We start from the raw sequence: 26,587 nt of genomic DNA, 5'->3' as shown, positions 1-26,587 counted from the left end.
TCATTCAATTGATCTCTTATAAAAAGGGCAATTTTAAATTCATTCTTTGCAGAATGTCCAAAGTAGCATGCTTTGCCTCATTGGCATAGCTGCCAGGACCCTGCCCACTGTGAAGACATTCTCTTCTCAGTGCCAGCCTCCATTTCCCTAATAGGACTTTGCCACTAGGAAGTAAGTCTCCTAACAAAGCTGATTTTTCACTCAACAATAAACTTCCATTTTTGCCACTTAATATTTCAGGTTCATGAATTCTTTCATGAAGGACCTGCACCTCTGATCAAAAGGGGATTTCCACAACTCTCGGATTGCCACTAGAACCTCATCAAGTATGTTAAATTGGAAACTTAATTGGTTGTGATAGATTGGTTATACTCTATTAGAACTGGGTTTTTTCTGAGATCATAGAACCCAGATTTGGTTTGTTATCTAGTATCCTGAATGTTATTAAAATATAAACTGAAAAACTAACAGGAACTGGAAAATGTGTTTTAAAAATCTTTTGTTATTATCAGCTTTTCTAACTTAGTAAATGTAATTTAAGAGAATGGGTATTTCAACCTTTGCTTGTGAATTGAGAGGAAGTTACAACCAAGACCATTTGGCTATTACTTATGAAAATTCTAAGATTGTTCATTATATTAAAACCTATGTGAGTAGAACAAGAATAAAAAGGAGAAGATTTAGTAGTTACTGGAGTGGAGAGATCCTTGATCTGTAAATTAGTCCAAAATTTAAGGAATTGTTAATGGATGGGAGTAAAGAAAAGATTTCTGTGTATCTATATAGAAGTCACTCCTGTATATGAGAACAATTAAAGAACAGATGTAAATCCCAAGGGTGGAGAATAATTTTGGAGGCAGAGACTAATTCAATGGGTATTGGAATTAAAGGTGTTGAAACATCAGATAGTATTTAAAATATGCCCTCTTTTAATAGAATTCGAATGGCAGAGATAGGGGAAATTTAAAAATTCTCCATTTAAAATCAATCTGAAAAGTCCAGAGGATGTGGTATGTGGGTTAAACAATATTCTATATCATTGGAGGGAAAAATAAGATTGCAATCAGTAATAGAGGGACTTGTAAAAGATGGCCTATTCAAACTATGTATGTCCCCTTTCAATATACCTATTTTGCTCCATAAAAAATCAGATGAGACTTATGTATTAATACAATTCCTTGGGGGAGTAAACAATTTAGTGACACGTTAGAGAGCATCAGAAGAGAATAACCCCTGATGTAGTGGGGAATTGTTTGACTGAAGAGGAAAATGTTTAAAGGAAATAGCTTTGTAGAGGGAGGAGTGTCCCCACTTTGTCTAAAGTAGAGTTAGCCCCAATATGGTCTAAAGAGGAAGAGAAAAAGTTGGAAGATATTGGAGCAATAAAAATCCCATGAAGGAAGGAGAATGCTGAATAATAACATCTTAACTGGGGAGATTTTAACTGTATTCTATTAAGAAAGCTATTGGGGTGTTCAAGCAATGTGTGATGTCTTTTAAGAAAATTTGACTACATAGGGATATGTACAACTACCACACCTTAAAAAAATGCTGTTTCTGTAGACCCATTACTAGTCAATTTGAGTCTACATAAATAGTTAAAAGTTACAGAACTGTTTTAAAAACATTTTTAGCAAATTCTGGGTTTTTGAGAATAAGTTTTAAGTTTCTTGGCACTATCAGCTAAATTGAGTTTGTCTATTATGCTTTTAAGTAGGCCTAATTTACATGAATAAAAGCCTTCTGAAGGAAACTACCAAAGAGGGGGAAATGCTCTCTCTGGGTTTTTCCAAGCTTTTCAGATTTGTGGAACCTATCATGAGTAGGGAGGTGTTCCTGGCTGACCTGAATTCTTCTGGGGTTTGCATTGGTGCCCCAACATCTTTGACATGGGTTTCCTCCCCAGCATTTCTGGAATAAAGGGTGAGATAGTCACTGGGCCACAGACCTGTAGCCAGGCACCTGGGTCCCAAATTTATTTGACCCTCTTTCCCCAGAGTCTTAGAGTCTGCCAATTTCTTAAAGCCCTATGGTCAGCCTTGAAAGAGCAGTTTTTTACTACCTTAAGCTTTGGGGTTGTTTGTGTTTAAATTGGAATTCTGATTCTGAAATTGTATGGGATAATTAGTAGTAATAAGTGTGTGGTAAAATTGTGAACTTGTTTATTCTGGTATGAGATTTGGGAAATGTGAGCATTGATATTGAAGTATTGTTACTAGAAATTTAAATCTGTATTGGATTTGGTTTTAAGTTAAAAATTTTGGTTCTCTGGTAACTCACTTAAAGAGGTCACATATTTGCATCTCCTAATTAGATGAATTTTGTTTGCTAAATTGTGTATTGGGTAATTTGTAAAAATTGTATGAGCTATGCTTTAACACTTTGTCAGCCCAACTGGATATGTGGCATAAATTTTGTGAAATTTGGCCCAAAGCTATTTAGAATATTAATCTTAAAGTTTTATCTTACTTTCTTCCTTTAACAAAGAAGTAAAAGCAAGAAAATTTGGTGTATGGCTGTGTGTAATTACAGAACAAATTGTATCTGAAAGGTGTGTGAAATGTATAAAGATAAATAAAGAGGGGAGGTGTCCCTTCCTGCTTGACTCCAGGTTAGGGTTTTAACGAAATGATACCAGTAGGGAAACTGGGATATAGGGGATGGGTGGAAGCTTTTCCCTCAGCTCTGCTGTTTTAAGAGGGATTAGTGGAATAATATCGGAACAAAATATACCTTAGTATGGATTGGTAGAGATTATTGATTCTGATAAAGGAACATTTTGCTTTTAAAGTTTTTAAGAAATAATGGGGAAGGGTTGCAACTTGAGTGGCAATTCCATCTGCCCTCATTTGGGAAAGTGGAAAGAAGGAATCAGATTCTTAAGAAACTGGTTACTAACTTGATATTAGAGACTAAATTCCCTTGGACCAAATGTTTGCTTATTGCTTTGTTAAGAATTAGAACCGTTACCAGAAGTGACCTGGGACTTTCCCCATATGAAATTGGTTTATTTTATTTGGGAGGAGAAAGGGAAAGGCCCTCTTTTGAAACAAAGAATAAGTCTTTAAAGAATTATTATATATTGGCAGTGTCCTCCTCCCTTTTTAGCCCTTAGGAAACAAGGATTGTTGACCTAGACAACACCGTAGGAGTTTGCAGTTTGCAGGAAAGTGGGATCTTGCAAAGTCCTGGAAGAAGCAGAGTGGGAAGAACTTTACCAGATGTTACAGATCACTGAGACTTCAGTCTGGAGGCTGAAGAATATGAGGTTTACAGGGCTGTGGAGGATCTCAAGAATAGACTGTTAAGGACAATTTATAACTTCTAAAACTGACTTTGCAATTAGGTGGGAGGTGGGTCTCACCTTCATCTCTTGTATGGTGGGAGTGATGCCTGCTTTTTATGAGAACCAAATAAAAGTTTTTCTTTACATCTTGAGAGATCTCTGAAATTTATTGGGTAGGTCATGTGCCACACACTAAGAACATAGAGCCAGGTATGAAAATCTGGACCCCAGAAGAGAAGTTATTTACCTTTTATATATCAAGGACTCTTTTGGTGGACAGGGAAGTCTGAGGAGTCCTTTTGCAAATTGTTTTTTACTGTGCAAAATAAAATACTTGGGATTACAAAGGAAACCAATTATGTTGGAATATGGTTATCAAAACATTTTTTAAAATATAAGTTTGCAAATACGAGGTTTAGAATTCTTGTTCCTCGTTCCAATGATGTATTCAAAGTCCAGTTAGTCCAAAGCAGTAAGCTGAATGAAGAACTATCTTCTCCTTCTCCTTATGATTTCTTGTCCTGAAAATGGACTTAAGTTCTTGGGATGGTTTTGTTTGTCTTATGTTCAAGAAGGGGAAATCTAGATCTGAGAGCTTGATCCATGGAGGTCTTGGAGCCCAGGACTCCAGGCCAAATGTTGTGGCCAGTTTAAAGTCCAGGAAACTAGCTCAGGGAGACTTTGGATTAAGAATTTGATGAAATTTATGCTCTATAAGAAGTGAACAAACTGTGAACCCAATCTCCCTCCTTACAGACTAAAAGGAAATAGAGAAGATTGTTCCCTCCAAAGTATTGGGGGGAAATGTTTATTTGCTTTAGTTATACCTTTGAAATTAATATTTCTTTGTAAAAATAAAAATCCAAGAATCTTTACTGTAAAAGAATTATATAGAGATGATTATCCAGTTTTACAGTAGTTTATCTAATCTTCTTGCTTCTTTTCCAACTCTGATCTTTTGACTTTTTTCCTATTTCACTACCTATTAATACTTTGATAGAGTATGAAAGGGGAAGGATGAAGGACCACTGAACTGTTAAAGGGTTTTTATTAAAAATTAAGAAAGCAGAACCACAAACACTAGCAGATAAAATAGAGGTCTTAGATTATTTGTGGATTTCAATTATCTATGCAGTTTTCATTCCTTCCTTTGGACCTTTCTACACAAATGGATGAGAGTAAGATTATTATATTTTCCTGCATTTGATGTTTTGCAACTGTAAAATAAGATGGCCCAGAAAAAATATTACAATTCATTTTTCTGAAATCAATAAATTTATAGGTACAAGTTAGATAGCAAAATTTCAATTAACCAGAACAGAAAAAAATCAGCTAGACAACAAATACATATTCAAGAGTTACTGTTTGTAAGGCACTATATGCAGGATACAACAAAATTTGATTTCTAATATCTTATTTGGGGCTTTTGGGAAAGAAGTTGCAAATAAAGAAGTTCATATATGATCTGGGAGAAAATGCTGAATTTGGATTCAGACACAGATTCAAATCCCTACTCTGCTTCTTACTATTGATATGACTTTAGACAAATCACTTAACAGCACTGCATCAGGTGGTGCAGTGGATAGAGTAAGGGCCTGGGTATGGAAGACTCTTCTTTGTGACTTGAAATCTGACTTCAGACATTTACTAGCTGTGTAACCCTGTGCAAATTACTTAACCCTGTTTGCCTCAGTTTTCTCATCTGTTAAATGAGCTGGAGAAGGATATGGCAAACCATTGCAGTATCTCTACCAAGAAAACCTCAAAAAGAATCATGGAGACTCAGGCATGGTTGCAAGAACTCAATAACAGAAGATTGGTAATAACTAACATGCAAGTGAAAAAAGTTTCCAAATATAAGGATGAAAATGGGAAGATAGCTGAAAACTTCACCTCCAGCATTGTAGCTGACAGAGAATACTTTCCTGATATCTGCCACATTTGTGAAGAGTCTCAAGTAGCATTGAAGGTCAGGCAGTTACAGAATATAGTTACAGGGCTAAGGCAGGCAGAAATCTACTCTTCCAATGAACAAAAGTGATGGACAGTCCTGGGATTTCTGCTCTTATATCAACTTCCAATGACAAACAATTTAATTCCAAAGCACTGTTTCGCCACGCAATTGTTTTCTCTTATCCCAACATTGAGCAGAAGCAAGGTCCAATTCACTCAAGCTATAGATTCTAAATGTGTGCTGATATGACAATGTGCAATGGTGACTGAATAATGGAAATGATCAAGTCTGGGATTGTTTTTTACTTTATGTCCATCACTAACAGGAAGCCTAGTTCATGACCCCTTTTTAAAAAAATATAATTAATATTTTATTTCCCCCCCATTACATATAAAAATAATTTTAGCATTTTTTCATATTTTAAGTTTCAAACACTCTCTCTCTCTCCCTCCCCTTTTTTCCCCATTGAGAAGGCAAGCAATTTGACATAAGCTATCCATTTCACTATCTAGCTTCCCTTTGAAGTTACCAGGGATTTTTAAATTGCCAAATCTAATAACTTTTTTTCAATCCATATTTTCAATCCATAGTCGCTTCTTCTGCTCCATATTTTCTTCTCTCTTGATTTTCATGATTGTTCTCTATTTTTCTGAATTGTCCTCTGCATGGCAGACTGTGATTACTTAAACTTCTTTGCTGGGTCTTTATCTAGTTCATCCCTACTAACCATGAGTGTTTCCCCAGATTGTTTCTTGAACCCTCTTTTCTTCTTCCACTATACTATTTTATTTAATGATTTCATAAACTTGCATTTAATTATCACTTTTTTACTGATAGGTGACAAATCTGTTCATTCAGTCTTAATTTTTCATCTCCAGTCTCTTATCTCCAACTGTCTATTAGGTATCTCAAATTGGATGTACCATTGAAATCTTAACCTCAACTGAACTTATTATCCTCCCACTACTCACAAATCCCTCCCCTCTTCTTAATTTTCCTTTTACATTTGTTGACATCACCATCTTTCCAATGCATAAGACTCTCAACCTAAAGGTGTCATCCTTAAATCCTCATGCTCTCTCACCCCATATCCAATCTGTTGCCAAGGTCTCTAAATTCTACTTAGTAGAATACCTATTTTCTTCTGGTACCATCACCATCCTGATACAGGCTTTAATGCCATGAGTATTATAAAAGCCTTCTGATTGATAACATTGCCTCAAAACTGTACCCCATTACAATCTATCCAGACTTGGATATATGGAAAATAGATTATGGATAGAAGATGTGAGATTATGAGTAGTAGCTCTTTCTAAAACAAGAAAAGTAACAGAGAGGAAAAAATACCAGGAAAGCCTAAGGTGATTGTCAATTCATTTGTTTCATCCCAAAATTATTTATGAGTAAAGTTGACCAGAAAGCAAAAGATACATGGAAAAATGGAAATCTGATTTATGTTCAGTGTTCTATACAATTGCCATCTAGATGCTCTTTGAAGTTACTAATGATTTCTTATGTGCCAATTTTAATAGCCTTTTTATTAATCTATATTTTTCTTGACTTATGCAGCCTTCAGCATTGTTAATCACCTCTTTTTCATATCCATATATACAGTTTATCTTATCATGTTGATCTTTCTAAAGCACAGGTCTACTTACTGCCATACCCTTACCCAATAAACTTCAGTAATCCCTCTAGGATCAAATATAAACTCCTCCATTTGGCTTTTAAATACCTTCAAAACTCAATCCCTCATTTCTAGTCTTTTTACACCTAACTACTAGGTGAAACAACAGATAGGAATGTTGGAATGGGAGTTGTGTTCACCTGAGTTCAAATCCCTCTTTAAATACTACTTATGTGACACTAGTCAAGTCACAAAATTTCTGAACTTTGGTTTCCTTTTCTGCAAAATGTAGAAAATAAAAGCATCTAACATAATAGAGTTATTGTGAGGATCAAATGAAATATGTGAAATACTTTGCAAACTTAAAGCTCTATTTAAATGCTGGGCATTATTACCTGACTCCATGTGCTTTGCCATCTGGTAACACTGGCCTCCTTGCTGTTTCTTGCACATGATACCTTTTCCTAAGACCCATGTATTTTTCCTTGCTCTTTCCCATGTCTAGAACCGTCTCTCTCTTCATCTCTATCTCCTAGCTTCCTTAGATTCCTTCAAATCTCAGCTAAAATCCTACTTTCTGCAAGAAGATTTTTCTGATGTCCTCAATGTTAATATCTTCCCTAGAATTATCTTTCATTTATCCTGTCTATTTCTTATTGTACATAATCATTTGCATGCTAACTTCCAAATAAACTGTGAACTTCTTGAGAGCAGGAACTTGTTTGGGACTTTTTTTTTGGCTTTTTGTATCTTCAACACAGCACAGGGCTTGTCACATAGTAAGAACTTGTTGGCTTAATTTGACTAGATCTTTCTGATAAATATTCTCTAAATATGAGAAAATAGGAATATGGATCAGTAGTTGTTGACATCCTCTGAAAATTTCTTGTAAGGCAGCATTAGCATCCTTTATTTTTCTATATTCTTTTGGAATATGATTAGGTGGTATAGTGGATAGAGTAATGGACTTGGAATCTGGAAGACTCATCTTCATGAGTTCGAATCACATAAATCTAATTGCTTCAGTTCTTTAGCTGCAAAGGAGCTGGAGAAGGAAATGGCAAGCCATTCCAGTATTTTTGCTAAGAAAACCCTATATGTTTCAATACTGAAACAACTCAACAATAATCATCATAATAGGATTTATATATTACCTATTATGGGCTATAAGCACTTTATACACAATGATCTCATTTGATTCAGTTGAGAAAATAGAGACAGACAGATTAAGTGACTTCTCCAAAGTCACACAATTAGTAAATGTCTGAGGGCAGATTTGAATTTAGGTCTTCTTGACTCCAGCTCCAGTACCCTGTGTACTGTGCCACTATGTTATAAAAAATAATTCTTTAACGGCATCAATATTGTGTCATTTCCACCAAGGATCTGATTTAACTCTTCTTACAATTTTGTTCTAAGCTTATTTTTTAGAGCACATAGGGACTGAGATGCACGGTTCAATTATGGCAGTTCTTCTATTGCTAATGTCATTCACACATTGTTGTAGAAATAATACATTTTCCATTTTCCATGTATTTGTTGTCTTCTCATCAGTTTCACCTATAAATATTTTTGTGATAAAAAAAAGAATTGACTCTCATGCAAAGCTTTATCTAGTCTTTTTCCCTTCCTTTTGCATTTCTTGGTTTAGCAAGAACTATCTCTCACAATCCCACATCCTCAATCCATAATCTATCCTCCACGTATTCAATACTTTCCCATGTCCTCCATATCCTCCCATAATCTATTTTTCTCTATCATGCTTTAAAATGTATCCACAAAAGATGTTGTTTTTCACTATAATCTTTTTGCTCAGTAAAAAAAAAAAAAAAAAAAAAAAAAAAAAAAGTGATTTTCTGTCATCCACATTCAGAGAAAGAACTGTTAGAGTCTGAATGCAGATTGAAGTATGCTATTTTCACTTTTCTCTGTGTGTGGTTTTTTCCTTTTGGTCTATTTCTTCCTTCACAACATGACTAATATGGAAATATGTCTTACATGATTGCACATATATAACCTATGTCAAATTGCTATTGGAGGAGAGAGGATAGGGAAGAAGGAAGAAAATTTGGAACTCAAAATTTTATAAAAAGAAAAAAGAATGTTAAAAATTGTCTTTACATATAATTGGAAAAAAATTTTAAAAACTATTTAAACCTTTTAAAAAGTAATTTTCCTAAAGCAGTCTGAAGTCATTCTCCACTTTACTTGATAAACTCTAGGGGTTTCCTGTTACCTACAAAATTCTCTGTTTGACATTTAAAGCCCTTTACAACCTTATGTTTTCCTATATTTCTAGTTTTCTTATACTTTACTGTATGTATTCTATAATCCAACAAATAACAGTTTCCTTTCTCTTTCTTGCTCACAGTACTCCTTCTCTCAACTCTGTGCCTTTCATTGGTCATTTGCCATGCCTGTAATATTCTCCTGTTTTTACCTCTACCTCTTGACTTCTCTAGCTTCAAGATTCAATTCAAATACCAGTCTGCAAAAGTCCTTTCTTAGTCCCCTTCCCCCCCCCACACACAATACTTTCCCCTCAAAGATTACTTCCCATTTACATTATAAAATTACTATGGACATAGCACTTAGTATGTGTTAAACACATTAAGCACTTACACTGTATTAAGAGCTTTACAATTTTTAATCTTACTTGATTCTCACAACAACCCTGGGCTGTAGCTGCTATTATAAACCACATTTTATAAATAAGGAAACTGAGGCAAATAGGAGTTAAATGCCTTGCCCAGGGTAACACAGCTGGTAAGGGTCTGAGGCTGAATCTGAATCTTTCTGACTCCGGGCCCAACCCTCAATCCGCTTCATCAACTGGTATTTATCTTGTATTTTACATAGTTGCTTATGTGTTGTTTCTCCCTTTAGAGAGGATCCTTTCTTTTCATTCACAAAGCTAAATTAAGCACAGTACCTGGCACATAATAAGCACTTAATAAATGCTTGTTGATGGGCTGTTTGGCATCTCTTCCAAGGCATCTCTTGGGTTATTTTGAACTCATTTGTGAAATAAAGTACTGAACAATATATCAGGTGGTTCCAAATATACAGAGTGGAAATCCCATTGCATAAGAATCAACCAACAGAAGTACTCAAGAGCTCCGTGAAATTACATGGAGAGTTATTAATAATGGTTATTCCTGCAGCTTTTAAGGACAATTTAAATCATTTCAATGAGAGACAGTAAAGGCATTTTCACTGGCATTCATGGGATTCTTGAATCATATTATGGTGAAGTGGCTGGGAAAGATGACTAAATACAAAGACAACATCACTGATATGAAGTAGATGTGAAATCTGGAAGGCAAAAAAAACGTGCCTTCCTCGTCATCTCAAGAAGAAACTAGTCTCAAAAACCCTGAAGGGAAGCTTTGATTTTTTTCAACTCCAAGGACTGATTCAGTTTCTTACTATGCTATGGTATTTAGGTGGTGCAGTAGATGGAACACGCTGTGCTTGGAATCAGGAACACTTATCTCCATGAGTTCAAATCCTAACTCAGACTCATAGTAGCTGTGTGATCCTGGGCAAGTCATAGAACCCTATTGAGTTTCCTCATTGTAAAATGAGCTGGAGAAGGAAATGGTAAATCACTCCAGTATCTCGGCCAAGAAAATCCTCCAAAAAGAGTCGCAAAGAATCAGACACAACTCAAAATGACTGAACAACAACTTACCAGTCTGTAAACTTCCAGACCAACCGGAAGATTTTGAATATAATTGGTTTATCAGAGCACCCAATAACTGGGGACAACTCAGCATATGAAACTAAAAAGGGAAATAACAATCCAATGGCAATGAGGCCCTTAAAAATATTAAACCATCCAAACAATAAGTAATTAATTAATTCTTTTTTTTTTTTTTTTTTTGCTGAGGCAGTTGGGGTTAAGTGACTTGTGTTGGTCACACAACTAGAAAGTGTTAAGTGTCTGAGATCACATTTAAACTCAGTTCTTCCAGACTTTAAGACTGGTGCTCTATTCACTATGCCTCCTAGCTGCCCCATAAGTAATTAATTCAACCCCAAAGGCATTTGAATACCTAACACATCACTTTTCTAGATCTCTATTTCCTAATCAATGACATGGAAGGGTTGACCTAGATGATCTTTGAGGTCCCTGCTATTCTAAGTATCTTATATTATCCACTTAAAAAATATTCCATTTAGAAAGTGCCATCTGCATCCAGAGAAAGAACAATGGAGATTGAATATGGATCAAAGTACAGTGTTTTCACCTTTATTATTGTTGTTTGTTTGTTTTCTTTCTTGGGTTTTTTCTGATTTAATCTGATTTTTCTTGTGCAGCATGAAGAATATGGAAATGTGTTTAGAAGAATTACATATGTTTAGCCTATATTGGATTGCTTGCTGAGAGGAGGGAGAGAGGAGAGAGAAAAATATTGAATACAAGATTTTGCAAAGGTGAATGTTGAAAACTATATTTTCACATATTTGGAAAAATAAAATACTGTAAAAAAATTCCATCTAAAATTAACATAAAAATTTTGTTTCAAAAATAATACTAAGGACAAAGTCATTGCAAGAATACTCTATACCTGATACCCAACAAGAATTAGTGTTACTGTCCAATTAGAGTTGATAGTATCACAGTGAAAATCAGCTCTATATGTGAATAAAAAATTAAGAAAGGAATCATCCCAAACTCTTTGTGGAAAAACTCTTAACTGTAGTTGCTAACAACTTATAAATTAGCCAAAATTACACATATTTCTTGCCCTACTTATGAGAAAGATTAGTAGATTCCTTTTATGGAGTCTGGAAATAAGAATTTTGGACTCCTAATATAACATTTATCAACTTTGGGGTATCTGAAAATCATCTCAAGAATAAAATTTCTTTAAAAAAAATAAAAGCTATATTTAGAATGCAGTGGAGAATTATATTACTGTTATAAGTGGGCCAAATGAGAAAGCAAGCAGAGTTCATTTCTTATCTCTGAAGAATGAAACTCCTTAGGGAAGAGAGGAATGATTTTGGCAATAACAAAAATTATTTTTTTTCTTTTAAATATAGCAAAAAAGTTTCTTTTGCATCACTATCTAACCTCACTGAGCCTTCATCATATATGGACATATGGTTCCTTTATCTCCTAAAAAGAAGGCAGAAGAATCAAAAATCTGATGGGAACATCTCAACAGTGTTATCAGTGAAACATGACATGGAATGCAAAGATAACATATTTCCATTAATCTGCTAATATATTCAAAGGCAGCAAAATAAAGAGGAAGGTCCTATTAGCAAATACTTAAGCTGTTCTCTCACTCCCTGCTTAACAGAAGTAATGCAAAAAAAAGCACTCTCATAAAGAGGCCAATGTGGAAAAATGGGAAAAATCCTGTATTTAAGGTGAGAGGAGTTCTTTAAAGTCAGAGGGTGAAAGTTCTGATTCTTATGATAGCTGTGAAAGAATGAATAGTTTCCTATCCTGGGTAATATAATCAGTTATATGACAGAAGACTTTGCTATACAGTTTCCTTTTTCCTAAATTTAGGCATTTTGCTTTTACCCTTCTTCTACCATGTAGGTTTTCAATTTAGCTTTAGTGTCTAAATAAGAGTGTAATTCTTTTTTTATTGTATCTCATTTATCCTTTGACAATATAATGCACTCCTGTCTTTTATTGGTTTTAAAACAATAGGAAGAAATAATTTTCAGTTATTTGTTCCCTCTTTCCAACACTTCCTTTAAACTGAAAAAAATAATGTGAAATAAACCTTCTACTCAATCCTTCAGGGATGAAGGCAGGTGAAAAGTTACTGGCCCACAGGGTATAAAAGATTATTAATCAGCAGTCTTCTGGAGTGTGATGTGCTACCAACCTGTATCATACATTAAACAGAAGGTTAAAAAGGATAGTCTTCTTTTTCTGATTCTTAAACGCAAGCATGTGCTATAAAACTAAATTGACATCTGTTAGCAGGCTTGTCACACAGATGATTTTTTCCAGCAGAATCCAGAATATATTAAACCTCAAAATAAAACTTGCTACTCAAAGGCTGCTTTACATAATTCCTTTTAATGGCATGCCCTGAGCCTCCTGCACTGCTGGTAAGAAAGAATTTCTTTTTAAAAATATTTCATTATCATTTTAATTGCAAAGCAGTTGAATGACACTCCATAGGAGGACATTTATTTTCTTAATCCCCCTGTGCTATATTCTTATAACTTAAAAAGGCAAATCAAAGTTTCTTTTCCAGTAAAGAAATATGCTTTTGTCTCCAATGCTTCAAATGATACTTTGACCTCTTTCTCCTAAAGTCTCTTATTTGATTTTATTTGTTGATTAAACTTGGACAGCACAAAGAACCCACATGCTGTGCTCCAAGGGCAGAAATACCAGAATTCAGGTGGAAACATGCATAATTTACTCAGGCAAACAGTTTCTGGATATCATAAATTAATCTCAACAGATTGCTGAGGGGGCATTACTGTCAAAAGAGGGATTCACTCTACTTGCTCTGGCTAACATAAATAGAACAGCAAAGTCTGTTTGTGGAACTACATGGCCCAGCAAATCCAAGGTATGCTTCATGAACATGCCATCAACCAGCCCATGGTCACCTTAACAGGAAAAATATTAAGGATGGTTCAACTATCTTTACTTTATTGCTGTTTATTTCTCTCATGGTTTTTCCCTTTTCTTCTGATTTTTCTTTCACACCATGACTAATATGGAAATATGTTTAAAATTTTTATACATGTATAACATGTCAGATTTCTTGCTATCTTGAGGAATAGGGAAGGAAGGGAGGAAGAAAAATGTGGAACTCAAAATCTTACAAAAATGAACATTGAAAACTATTTTTACATGTAATTGGAAAAATAAAACACTGTTAAATAAAAGTATATGATTGGAAAATTTAAACAAAATAAAAATGCAATAGGACATTAAAAAAGAAGAAAGATCAAGAAACAAGAAGATGGGGGGAAGAAGGAAAGAGTCCGTTCTGGGCCTAGGGGATGGCAAATAAAAATATATGGGGATGAGAGTATATCGAGTTTGTGGAATAGTTGGTACATAACTCAGCTTTGCTAGAACATTGAGAATACATGGAGATGAATAATATTAAATAAAGCTAGAAAGATAAGATGGTGCTCGATTTTGGAGGGTCTTAACTACCAAAATGAAGAGTTTTGTGGTTTATCCTCAAGGCAACAGAGCCAAGAAGAGATATGATAAAAGCTATTTCTTTGGAAGATTATTTTGGCATCCATGTGGAAATTGGATCAGACAGAGAAAAAAAATGAAAGAAGAGACATCAACTAGGAGTCAATGAGTCTCAAACCAGGTGGTGGCAAAATAAGTGGAGAAAAAGGATTGATGTAAAAGGTGTTAATTAAATATGTAGAACTGACTAGACTTGGTACTGATTACACCAATCTGTACATGAAGGAAGAAGGGAAGGGGAAAAAATGGAAATATGCATCCTTAATTTGGGATTCATGAACTCTTGAGAGCCTATAGATAGATTTTAGGGGCAATATGTGAGCTATAATGGGGAAAAAATTTCACCTTTATATTTACTAATCTATCACTAAAGTTTAGGATTTCCTTCAATTATTTCAAAACAGTATTCTGAAGGGGGCAGCTAGGTGGCGCAGTGGATAGAGCACCAGCCTTGAATTCAGGAGGACCAGAGTTCAAATCTGGTCTCACAGACACTTAACACTTCCTAGCTATGTGATCCTGGGCAAGTCACTGAACCCCAGCCTCAGGGGAAAAAAAACAAACAAACAAAAGAAAAAAACAGTATTCTGAGAAGTAGTCCATAGAATTCCCCAGATTACTGCAGTGGTTTATGACCAAAAGAAGAGAGAATTAAGAATCTTTTATTTAAAATGAGTTCAAAGTTATAGGTTTAGGTAGCTGGGGGGTGTCCTCAATAAATTTAGGAAATCTGGAGAAGAAGTTTAGAAGAGAGAAGATGATTTTATTCATGAGCATATTGAACCTGACAGGACAGTCAAGTGGAAATGTCTAAATGTCAAACTGGTAATGAGAGACCAGGGTCCTAGAGAATAATTAGGGCTCAGTATGTAAATTTGAGAGAGATCTGCATAGAGATAATGGAAACTATGACAGCAGATGAGATCATAAAGAAAAGAATAAAGAGAGAGAAGAAGGTCCTGGACTGAGCCTTGACAAAGAGTTTATCTGAGACACAGAATCTTCCTAGCCGATCAAAAGCCAAGAAAGACGCATGCCTACGATTTTTGACACAAACACTGTGCATTAAAACACTATCTCAATAGTTACAGAAGGAAATATTGAGAGAAGAAACTATATGTCAAAAAGTCAAAGTATTTACTCAATTCTGGAAAAGACCAGGGTAATTATAATCTGTTTTCTCTAATTAAATATCATTTTATAATAATCTTTTAATCTTAAAAACCAAAATACTTCCCAGGCTACTTTATATACACCACAGTTTTAGATGAATTAAAAGAGTAAAAATCAAAAACCATCTTTGAAATCATCTTTCTGATGAGTTTCAATATATCTGTTAATTATGATGATAATTTAGCTCTCCTTCCCAAAAATAGCTTGTCCTTAGGGTTCACAGTAGATTTATGAAGACAGAGATGTCCCAGCATAAAAATTGCAATTCCGTAGCATGAAAGACTCATTGCCAGTAAATTGCCATTGGGTTATTTTTTTCAGAAATGCAACACTATTTTGCTTAAGCAACAATTCCACAGGATGAAGTTGAGTCCCAGACTTTTTCCTGAGAGACTTGGTTGTTTCTCTTCTATTCTATCCCCCTATTCCAACTACATCTTCCAGAGAAGAGACTTTGACAGCAGATTATACATGAATTCTGAAATAATTTTCTCAAAGGCCCATGTCAGATGCATGGGCATGACTCTCTTTCAAGAGAGAAAGTACAGAGGGTTAACAATGGGTAATCTCTTCCCATGTCCTGACCCACCTCTGTACTCAGCAAAGAAGCTACCTGTTCTTGTAGCAAAAAAGTCAGTGGGAATGAGACAGAGTATTGCTCCTGCCCATTCCAACTAATGTGCTGAACTATACACAGGGGCAAAAGGGATAAGAATTAAGAAAAGAGTAAGAATTCTGAATAATAAATAAAGAATTCTGTCACTCAGTGCAACTGTGTGAATGTCAAGTACCTTTCTATCTGTGTACTAGGAAAGTCAATGTTACATGTGGGGAATAAACTGTGATAAAAATTAGGCCTTTCTAATTTATAGGAACTCATTGTAGAGGTCCTATATCCAGTACTCTCTTTATTGAATTTTCTAGTTTGGGGGATCCACTAAAGAAAATTGAATTTTTGTCCTCTCTTTGTTTTATATTATAATTATGCTGTATGTTCTTCCATTGCGTTTCCTGTGTAAAAGAAACTAATCTACTTAACCTGATATCAACCTACAAGGAAATTTAGGGTTCTGGGTTCCAGAAATCTGTGATGAAAATGGCCCTCTACTTCAGGGCATGGCAGATAAATTTTCTCTGATTTTTTCCTAATCTCCTTATTGTATGATAATAAAAATCATTGTAAGTGATTGCTGAACCAGAAATAAGTGTGCATACAAAAGACTCTACTAGAGAAATCCACTCTCTCTGTCTCCTAATAGTTTTAAATGAGGAAGAAAAACTGATATAAGCATCCAGATAGACTGAAAGGAGACCATGTTAGCTGTCATATCTCCCCATTAAGGCTGCCATGTGGCTTGTGATCATGTAGCCCTACTGTTTCTTCTAAATGTCCTGAGTTTATTGTTTTGATCTTAGATGAAGAAGTGTTAAAGTTAGAATAATCTAATGAGATTTGAAAGGTTGGAAGAGTCATTGAATGGGAGTTTAGCAATGGGAGCTCATGGCAGAAATTACTACCTCCATCACAGTGCAATCAGGTGAGGAACCAGTGCATCCCTGAAAAATGAAGAGTAACCCAGCCCAGCCATAAATCCTGTAATAGAGACACTAAATTGTAAAAGCACAGGAGCAGCTCTTCTTTCAACTAGGACTCATTCAGAAGTGAACCTAGTGGAAGGAATATTTGTAATATTCCCATTAAGTTTGAGCCCATTCTCCCAAGGGACTAAAATGGTAACAGAGAGAGAGGGTAGCAGCATTTTGGAGTTAAAGAGTGCATTTGTGCTTCTGTTATTGCTATATCTTCTTTTTAATTTAAATTTTAATTGTTATTATTTAATATTTTCCCCATTGTAAAACAATATTTAATATTTACATTTTTTCAATTTAGAATTCTAAATTCCTTCCTGTTTTCCCCTCTTTCACTCATTGAGATAGAAATGCAATTCGACAAAGGTTATATATGTATGTACAGTCAAGCAAAAAATATTTTTCACATTAGTCATGTGTGAAGGAAAATAAACCAAAAAACAAAAAGAAAGATAAAGAAAGCAAAGAAAAAGTATGTATTGATTTGCATTCAGACTTCATCAGTCTTTCTCTGGGGATGGATACTTGCTACATCTCAGAAAATATCTCTTTGGAAAAGCTATTTAAGACAAACTGCTTATTGATGATATCAAAAATATATCAATTTATTAAATGATATTAGATATTAATAGATATTGATAAATATTAATAGATGTTAGTGAACATTGATGAATGATAATAGATCAGTAACCAGTGATAATTGATGTTGATAGGATCATGCTGATAGCATGAAAAATATATCTGCAACTCCTCAAGAAATTCTCAATATTTCTTGCAAAATATCTATAAATCCTCAAGAACATGTCATCTTCTAGGGATCTCAACCAGAAGTAGGAGCTGGGATTGGAATCTCAGATGGTCCTACAGATTTTTACCGAAAGCATCTAAACATTTCTTTTACCCTGAGGCCAGCTGAGGTCAATGATAGGGAGTAGGAAAAACTGAGATGATCATCATTTCTGATATAATATCTGTAGACTTGATTATGCTTTTGCCTAATCTAATTAAATTGCTTGCTAAGTCATTAAGGCTTGGTTCAAGACCTTGGAATGATTGGGAGATTGAAGGTTTGAAGCAGAAGGACCAATAAGTAAGGAAAGAAGAGAGATTGATTGATATATATTAGAAACAGAATGAATTGTAACATTAGGGTGGGGCCAATGGATAAGTGACAGCCATCCCTAGAGTCAATGACAGCTTTAGTGGACAAAGTAGTTGGTTACATACTCACCCAGCACCACCTAGTGGTCACTTAGAAAAGGATGACCCAAAACAAGGAAACTAGATCTGGTCAAAAATTGCCTGAATTACCCAGGATCCTTTATTTCCTATAGTGTTTCTCAGTATGGTGTAGATGAGTGAGTGAGAGTGAGAGAGTGAGAGAGAGTGTATTCTTAAACAGTGGTTTGAATAGGATATCAATAAAGATAAGTTACTTAACATATCTAGTGGGTTTATACTAAAAATCTCCCTGGAGTAAGATTAACATCTTTACTCCAGTCCACAATTTCTGAGTTCTCACCAAAATTCCATGGGTAGAGCTATGAGATTCCACAGCCCCTCTTGTGGCTTAGTGCAGAAGAGATTTTTAGTGATTCTCATAACCTCTGGCACTTAAATGGATGCACTGGCATTCTTCCTACAATCCTACCCAAATTGAGGCTTTGTCCTCAAACTCCAACCACTAAATAAAGTTTCAACTGAGTAAGTGGGACAAGATCGTAAAGCCCTCTGGGTCTTAACTTTTTTGAGGAAGGGATTTAATTTGAAGAGCACATCAGTGGAAAAGTAATAGCTTAGGGAAATACAGGAATATAAGCATACTGAGATTTTCAGCTTTGGGAGAAAATCAGCTCAAAGGTAAAGACCCTCCCTCCTTTTACTTATAAGGGAGTAAAAACCCAGAAGAAAGAAATAGAAAGAGAAATTCCACTTAAAATAACTATGGGCAAAATAAAATACTTAGGAGTCTACTTACCAAGACAAATTCAGGAATTATTGTGAATACAATTACAAAACAATGAGAAAAATGTTAATTGCTCATGGTAGGCCAAGTCAATATAATAAAAATGACAATTCTAACTAAATTAATTTACATATTCAGTGCCATATCAAACTACTAAAATTATTTTATAGAGATAGAAATAATAATGACAAAAATTATCTGGAAGAACAAAATTTGTCAAGAATATCAAGGGAATTAGAGATAAAATGAAAAGAAAGGTGGCCTAGCAATATCAGATCTCAAATTATATTTTAAAGTGGCAACCATCAAAACTATTTGCTACTGGTCAAGAAGCACAGTGATGGATTAGTGGAATAGTAAATAGTTATAGTAATATGTTAATCTGTTTGATAAATCCAAAGACTCCAGTTTCTGGGATTAGAATTCACTATTTGACAAAACTACTAGGAAAATTGAAAACAGTAAGGCAGAAAGAATAGAGCAACATTTAACACCACATACCAAGATAAGATCAAAATAGATACATAATTTAGAAGTAAAAGGTGACACTGTAAACAAGGGAATAAAGAAACACTAATCAGTATTCTCACTAGTTGATAATATCTATTGTTATAACAGTAGGAATTTGCTGCTTAGGAATCTTTATCTTGTTATAGTAGGGAGGGAAGAGAGGCCAAGTTTAGCATCTTATAGAATTCCTGTGCACTCTATCAATCAGCATAAGGTCAGTCAGTATAATAATCCATTCAAACCAAAGCTTAGCTGATCTGTCAACCAATGTAGTAATACTGATAAAGAGAGAAGGTTAATGCTTTTCACATATTTATATGACCCATAACCATTTCTGGGCCCTCTGTCAAAATTGAATTGCATATGGCCCTAGAGGAAGACACAATTTAAAGTATACAGAAGAGAATGAACATGAAACAACAGTGTTTAAGGCAGTAGAAAAGGCAAATTAAGCAGTCCTCTCTCTTAATTTGACAAACAGGAAAGAAATCCAGTTAAGAGGCAGCCAATCTCCCTAAGTATAAATTCCCACAAGCTGTTACACAACTCTATCATACAGAGTTCATTTTGATAAATTCACAACAGTCTAGGGAAGTGCCCCACTCCCACCCCAATTACCCATTTTCTATCAAAGTCTCAGTAAAATTATTCTTCATCCATAAGGCAAAGAATAACAGTCTCATACCATCCTATCTACATGCCTCTCTTGACCTTCAAGTTCAGACAAAACTATTCATTAAATCTCTTGGCTGGAATTTGGAGGCAGATAATTATTTCTAAAGAAGATATTAAAAAAATTCTTTGGGTTTTGTTGTTTTGTTTTTTTCCTGAATGTACATGCCTTAAAAATAAAAGAAGAAAAAGTTAATAGAAAAAAAAGAATACTTGGAAAGTTTAACAAAAATGCTTTGAATTACTTTATTTCAAAGTTCCAAACACTTCATTCAAGTTCATCTAAACACTGAATTAAGTACAGTATGCAGCATGATGGGATCAATTTATAAATTTGTATGCACCATGCACAATTTAGACAGATCAAAGCTAAGACTGAGAATGATGATTCCACATTGACCAAACTGGATTGTTTAATGTGATGGCACTCAGTAAATATGGAATGAAGAAAATAAAAAAATGATAGATATTTGTAGCATCAGTCCAAGGCAAAACTTCGAGTTCCATATTCCTAACAACATTCTAGGAAAAGTCTTCCTTTTCAGTTACTACAGCAACAAGCACTTCAGCAAAAGGCAGATATTTAATCATACCAAATAACATTGGGGCCAAGCAATTATTACTCCCTGACAAGTTGGGTTTCTAGTTCATATGTTTCTGTTAATGTAGCAATGAAAGCTCTGTGCATTAGAAAGATTTTGATCTATAGTTTGAAGTCTAAAATGTTAAAGAAGCAATGGCAAAGAATTGTGAAATAGTATTGCAAAAAGAAGAAAGTCAAATGTATCACCATTTCAATAGTTAATATTCACTTTATATGAAGTCTTCCACAAAAAGTCCTATTTTGATATCTTCTTGTAGTGTGGCAATGACCTTAATTTCTTAAAGACTATGTCCTTGGGGCTATATTCCTTTCCAGTATGCAAATTCTTTCAGATCTTAATAAACTGAAAAATATTCCAATATAGGCATATAGGAGATAAACTATTTGGATGTTATCAGCCTAGCTGAATTCAGAAAAGTTCATTCAGAGGTTGGTGAAATTTTTGCCTACACACAGCACTATTTTAAATTCTATGTGGCTCTGATGTGTGGTGCGGGTGGGAGTCAGCTGTACTAAGTGACACAATAGATTGACTGGAGGGAAGAAGATCTGAGTTCAAATTTTATCTTAGACATTCACTAGCTGCACAACCCTAGGTAAATCATTTAATCCCTGTTTCATTAAGTTTCCTCATCTGAAAAATGAGGATAATAATAGGGACCTATCTCCCAAGGTCACTGTGAGAATCAAATGAGATAATATATGTAATGCACTTTGCAAATACTAAAATCTCCATAAGTGCTTGTTATTATTGTTGTTCTTATACCCAACCAACTCCTTGCCATCAGTCTGTTGCCTTGCACATAACCCAGCTCTCTTTTTACTTCTTTCTAGCTGTAGTATTTGGGGCTTTCTTGGCAAAGATACTGGAGTGGCTTTCCTTTTCCTTCTCCAGCCCATTTTATAGATGAGGAACCTGAGGCAAATAAATCAAGTGACTTGTCCAGGATCACACAGCTAGAAAGAGTCTGAGGCCAGATTTTGAACTCATGGAGATTAATCTTCTTGACCCCAGGCTCTGAACTCTATCCATTGTACCACCTCACTTAAAGAAAGCAGTATCTAATAAATTCTTATTCCTTTCCTTTCCCTGCTTTCTCTAAGAACATTAATTGCATGAGTAATATTACTATTTTTAAAAGGATATAGCCATACTTTTTTGTACTATGCCTTTAACTTATTACTAAAATAAGCTATTTAAGGGCTATTGATAATCCCAGACTTAGTCCAGTGCTAAGCACATAATAAGTGATTAATTAATAATATGTAGCATGCAATTAGTAATAGAAAATATAAAAGAAGTAATTTCTATTCATTTGTTCATTTATTAACTTGTTTACCTCACCTAAGGAGTATCTATTAGGAGAATAGTGTAGCAATTCAAATGACCTGGAATTGCTTCTTGAAACATCTTTAAAAAAAAAAAAAAAAAAAAAAAAGAAGGGGGGGGGCAACTAGGTGGTGCAATGGATAGAGCACCAGCCTTGAAGTCAGGAAGACCTGAGTTCAAGTCTGATCTCAGACACTTCCTAGTTGTGTGACCCTGGGCAAGTCACTTAACACCAATTGCCAAGAAGAAGAAGGAGAAGGAGGAAGAGGAGGAGGAGGAGGAAGAGGAATCATGTATTCCTCTTCCCAGAGAAAGTTTTGTAATCCCTTCTATATTTGAGACCCAAGATAGAGACTGGATTTTATTCAGAAGATAATAGGAAATTATGAAAGATTTTTAAAATTTCTCTATATTCCATATTTTTATATTTGAGTTGTAGTTTAAGAAGATAACCCCAGAAGTGGTGGAGAAGGATAAATTGAAGGAGTCAGAAACTAGAGGAAGGAAGAACAGTTAGTAACTACTGTAATAATCCAGGCAAGAAATGATTGAAGGTTTGGATTAGGATGACAGCAGTAGAAATGGTGCAAGAAGTCGATAGAAACACGATATATTGTAATTTTCCTAGAAATGCCTTTATTCCTTTAACTGCTGCCCATAAATAACTCATTAATAAACATCTAGTTGAATCTAAAGGGAAAGATGAGGGGGTGGAGAACCTATGCAAAAAGAACTTTCTTTATTTTGAGGAAAGAAAAAAGTAATGGAAAAACGTTTATTTTCCATCATCACTGTTGGTGTAGGTTAGTCAGCTGACAAGGAAAAATTCCTGGGAGAAAATAAAATTTACTTTCTATTTACTTTCCCTGAAAGAATCCATTTCCTGTTCTTTAGTGTTTATACACATGTTAGAAAAAATGAAAACAAACATTCTAGCTGCAGGCCACAAAACAAATTTCCCCTTTTATCTAGCCCCTAGACAACTAGAGAAATGTTTCTACAAAGGGATTCTTTCTATGGCAGGACCTTTTTTTTTTTTTTTTTTTTTTTTTTTTAAAGTAGCACTGACATATATTACTAAAGATTCTCGGTATCTTTAAACTTCCTTAAGAGGAAATTAGTAGTCAGGAGCCAACACAAATACCCACTAAGGTACTGTCATTATTAATGCTTTAGGAGAAGCAAGTGACCTCTGGAATGCAAATAAATACTTTAAAGTACTGTTTTTCATTCCAAGTATGATCATAAATTTTTCTGAAGTTTCAGAAACAGGATTTTCTTATGGATTCACTGTTGTTTTTGAGAATAAAGATAAGATTACATTATAGTTCCCCACGAATTAAGCATAGAAGTCATATTATGAGTGGGGATTAGTCACGATGTGATTTAGCTAACCAGATTGCAGAGTGTATATATAGTGTCTAAATATAAGGAGATGCAACTCATTGGTGTCATGATTAGATATGAATAGAGGACTAATCTATCTCAGCAGTGAGTAGGAAAAGGGTTGGTCTGGCTCGGGGAGAGAGGAGGGATCTAGGACCAGAGAGGCTGGGCAATCTCTCCACCAATTTCCAAGAGGGTTATCAGACTAGGATTGTGTCTCTCTGCCCTCTCTCACAATATCTCTGGTCAATGCATATGAATCTGAGTTCATAAGGAAAGCCACTTCCCTAATCCGTCTTAAAGAGGAGAAAAATCCTTACTTTAACCTTGCCAACTTAGCTTTTTCCTCATTAAATGCTACCTACCCAAAAAGCCATCCTGAAGAACAAATAACAGATCAATCTGTTTATCCAAACCACCCAGAAAACCAAAATTGGAATTCTTCAGATTAGAGTACAACAAAGCATACATAAGACTAAGTGAACTCTTCAGCAGAGAGTAAGATAAGATCTCAGGAGAGAAAAAACAATCTGATTCAAAAGAAGACCATTATTGCCATTCTCTAGAGCTTCAAGTGCTAGAAGTCACACGACACAATGGGACCAGTTTCCTTTTTATGTGTCTGTCTTTTGGGGGCTTCAAATTTCCATTCCAAAAGTTTATACTTCATCTCTGCCTCTCAACAACCTTCCTTATGATGCTCTTTGGAAGTTTCTCTACAATCAACTGAGTAAGTCCTTCACAAGCAGATACAGAGTATCATATTCAAGATTCTCTCAATCAAAAGTCATTATTTCCTTATGGATAAGCAACACAGCATAGGACTGTCCCTCCTTGACCTCATTTGTGTAGCAATGGATGCTATAAAGATTGTAATAACAATAGGTAACATTTATGTAACACTTTAAAGTTTGCAAATGTTTTACATGGTATCTCATTTGATTCTCACAATAACTTTGATTTTATTATTAATCTCATTTTACAGAAGAGGAAACGGAGTCTCACAGAGTTGAACTGACTTGCCCAGACTCACATAACTAATAAAGTATGTCTGAGATTACATTTGAACTAACTCCAAGTCCAGTGCTATTTTCACTATTCTTCCTAGCTCACTGAATATTCATTGTCTTAGATTGTAAGGCCATCTCCAATAGTCTTGTTCTTGTCACTGGACCCAGATGGCTCTGGAGGAGATAGGGAGGCAGGTGACCTTGCACAGTTGTCCCTCACTCAAATCGAATTCACTTGCATAACACGGCACTATCTCCCTGATGGCATGGTCCTCTTCCAGAACGAAGAACAAATAATGATGACAGAGAGAAACTTTGTAGTGTATAAATAATATTCCAATATGTCTGAGGAACTGAGTCTGAGACCTAGGTAAACCATTACTAGCTGTGTAACCTTGGGTAAAGCATTTTACTTCTGTGAACCTCAGTACCCTCATCTGCTAAATGTATTTTCTTATCTATATATAGACTGTTTCCCCAAAAAAGCAATCTCCTTGAGGGCAGAATCTTTTTAATTTTTGTAGTTATAATAACGTCTGGCATATAGCAATTGTTAAAAAAGAATGCTTTGTTGTTTGGTGAATTCAAGGAATGGCCTCTGACCCTTAAAAAAAAAGCTATTACCCTTTCAATATAATTGATTTCCTTTGCAATTCTATAAATCTTACTTTGTATATTTAAAAACATTATTCTGAAACAGAAGCCTTTTTACTTCCTCAGACTGTCAAAGAGGTATAAAAGGTCAAGAATCAGGCATCTACGTGGAGTGATGGATAGAGCACTAGCACTTAGTTCAAACCAGCTGAAAAGGATTCAGTGCCTTTGCTAAAAAGCTTGTATATACAGATACAGATTAATAACTCCAAATATCATTTTTCAATCACATTTAGTTATTGATAAGATCCAACTTTTCAAGAATCTGCAATGTCATCAGTGTAGCTACTCTTTTCACTTAGGCAGATCTAAATTCTATTTACTTTTAGTTGATGGTATTTGATAGTTTTTGTGACCAAAAAATTAATTATCATGCTAGACAAACTGGTCATCAGTAGATATACATCACTCTGCTCATATTTAAAGCCTTTCCAGCTTGGTAGGACCTCCTAGAGCCATCCATCCCCACACATAGTCTTTAAGGAACTCAGCATCACCTCCATGTCCTAATGAGGCCCCCCACATAGGACTTAAGTGGAGAACATGATAAAAACCAGTGTTTAATCACATTAATAAAAACAGAGTAAATCCTTGAAAACTGGTCTGAAAATAATTCCAGCTGTTTTAAAAGAGAAGAATTCAAGAAAATAAAAGGATGAGAAAATAGAGAAGTACTAATAAAAACAGAGAGCATGAAACCAAAACAGTTTTAACACTTGCTCTCACATATACCACCTCCCTTGTGGATACATTCTCATTTAACAAAAGAAGTATATATCATGCCATGTTCTAAATTCCATGAAATCTCTGCCCTCGAGTGATTTGACTGTGCCAAAAAAAAGACTGGAAATAAACTACAAAACTACTATTGGCAGGGAAATGAATTTCCAAGGTTTCTGCCTATAGAATACAATAGTCCACAACAATTATCTTCAAGAAATAAAGCACAAGGGCAAGATGGATTTATTTTTCCATCATCCACCCAAAGGAAAACATTTACAGGAATTAGACAGGTTTTGTGTATTACTATGTAAACTTTGCCTCACACGGTATATGTACTGTGTCAATCAAACCCTGATATACTCTTTTCACTTCAAAAACATGGAAACCTCAAATTGACTATCTCAACACAGAAACCAACTATGACAGGATGTGAAATTAATTTGATAGCAGATAAAAACAAACATAAATTGATTTATGTATCTTATCTGCTTATAAAATTTAAATTAACAACTTAAGCGAAATATTTGGTTTTGTACCTACCAAAACTATTTCTCTGGAATCTCTTCCTAATACCTAGAAACTACAAAATACCACTTAAGCCAGACACAACCAAAAGATCCATTCTATGGCAAAGATTCTCTTCATATTTCCTCACTTTGGACCCAGAATGTTGTCATTGAAATTTTTTTTCATAAAGAAAAGGCTTAGCCAGAAGACCAGAGGATCAGAGAGAGGTTCCTTCCAAATTTCATCAAAATAGGGTCCTATGAGTAGTACAAGTGGGTAGAGTGGGACTGAAATCACAAAGATCTGAGTTCAAATTCAACTTCAGAAATTAGCTGTATGACCTTGGGCAAATCACTTAACATATCTGCCTCAGTCTTCCCAATTGTAA

At 34.9% G+C, this 26,587-nt stretch overlaps 1 protein-coding gene across 4 annotated transcripts in view; it reads right to left on the bottom strand.

The window, feature by feature from the left end:
* Positions 1–26,587, bottom strand: part of METTL24 (methyltransferase like 24) — a 204,697-nt gene that overhangs the window by 55,503 nt on the left and 122,607 nt on the right. The window lies entirely within an intron of this gene.

The sequence above is a fragment of the Sminthopsis crassicaudata genome, chromosome 4 (assembly GCF_048593235.1).
Source record: "Sminthopsis crassicaudata isolate SCR6 chromosome 4, ASM4859323v1, whole genome shotgun sequence".
Lineage (NCBI taxonomy): Eukaryota > Metazoa > Chordata > Mammalia > Dasyuromorphia > Dasyuridae > Sminthopsis > Sminthopsis crassicaudata.
This window is presented reverse-complemented; position numbering and strand designations above follow the sequence as displayed.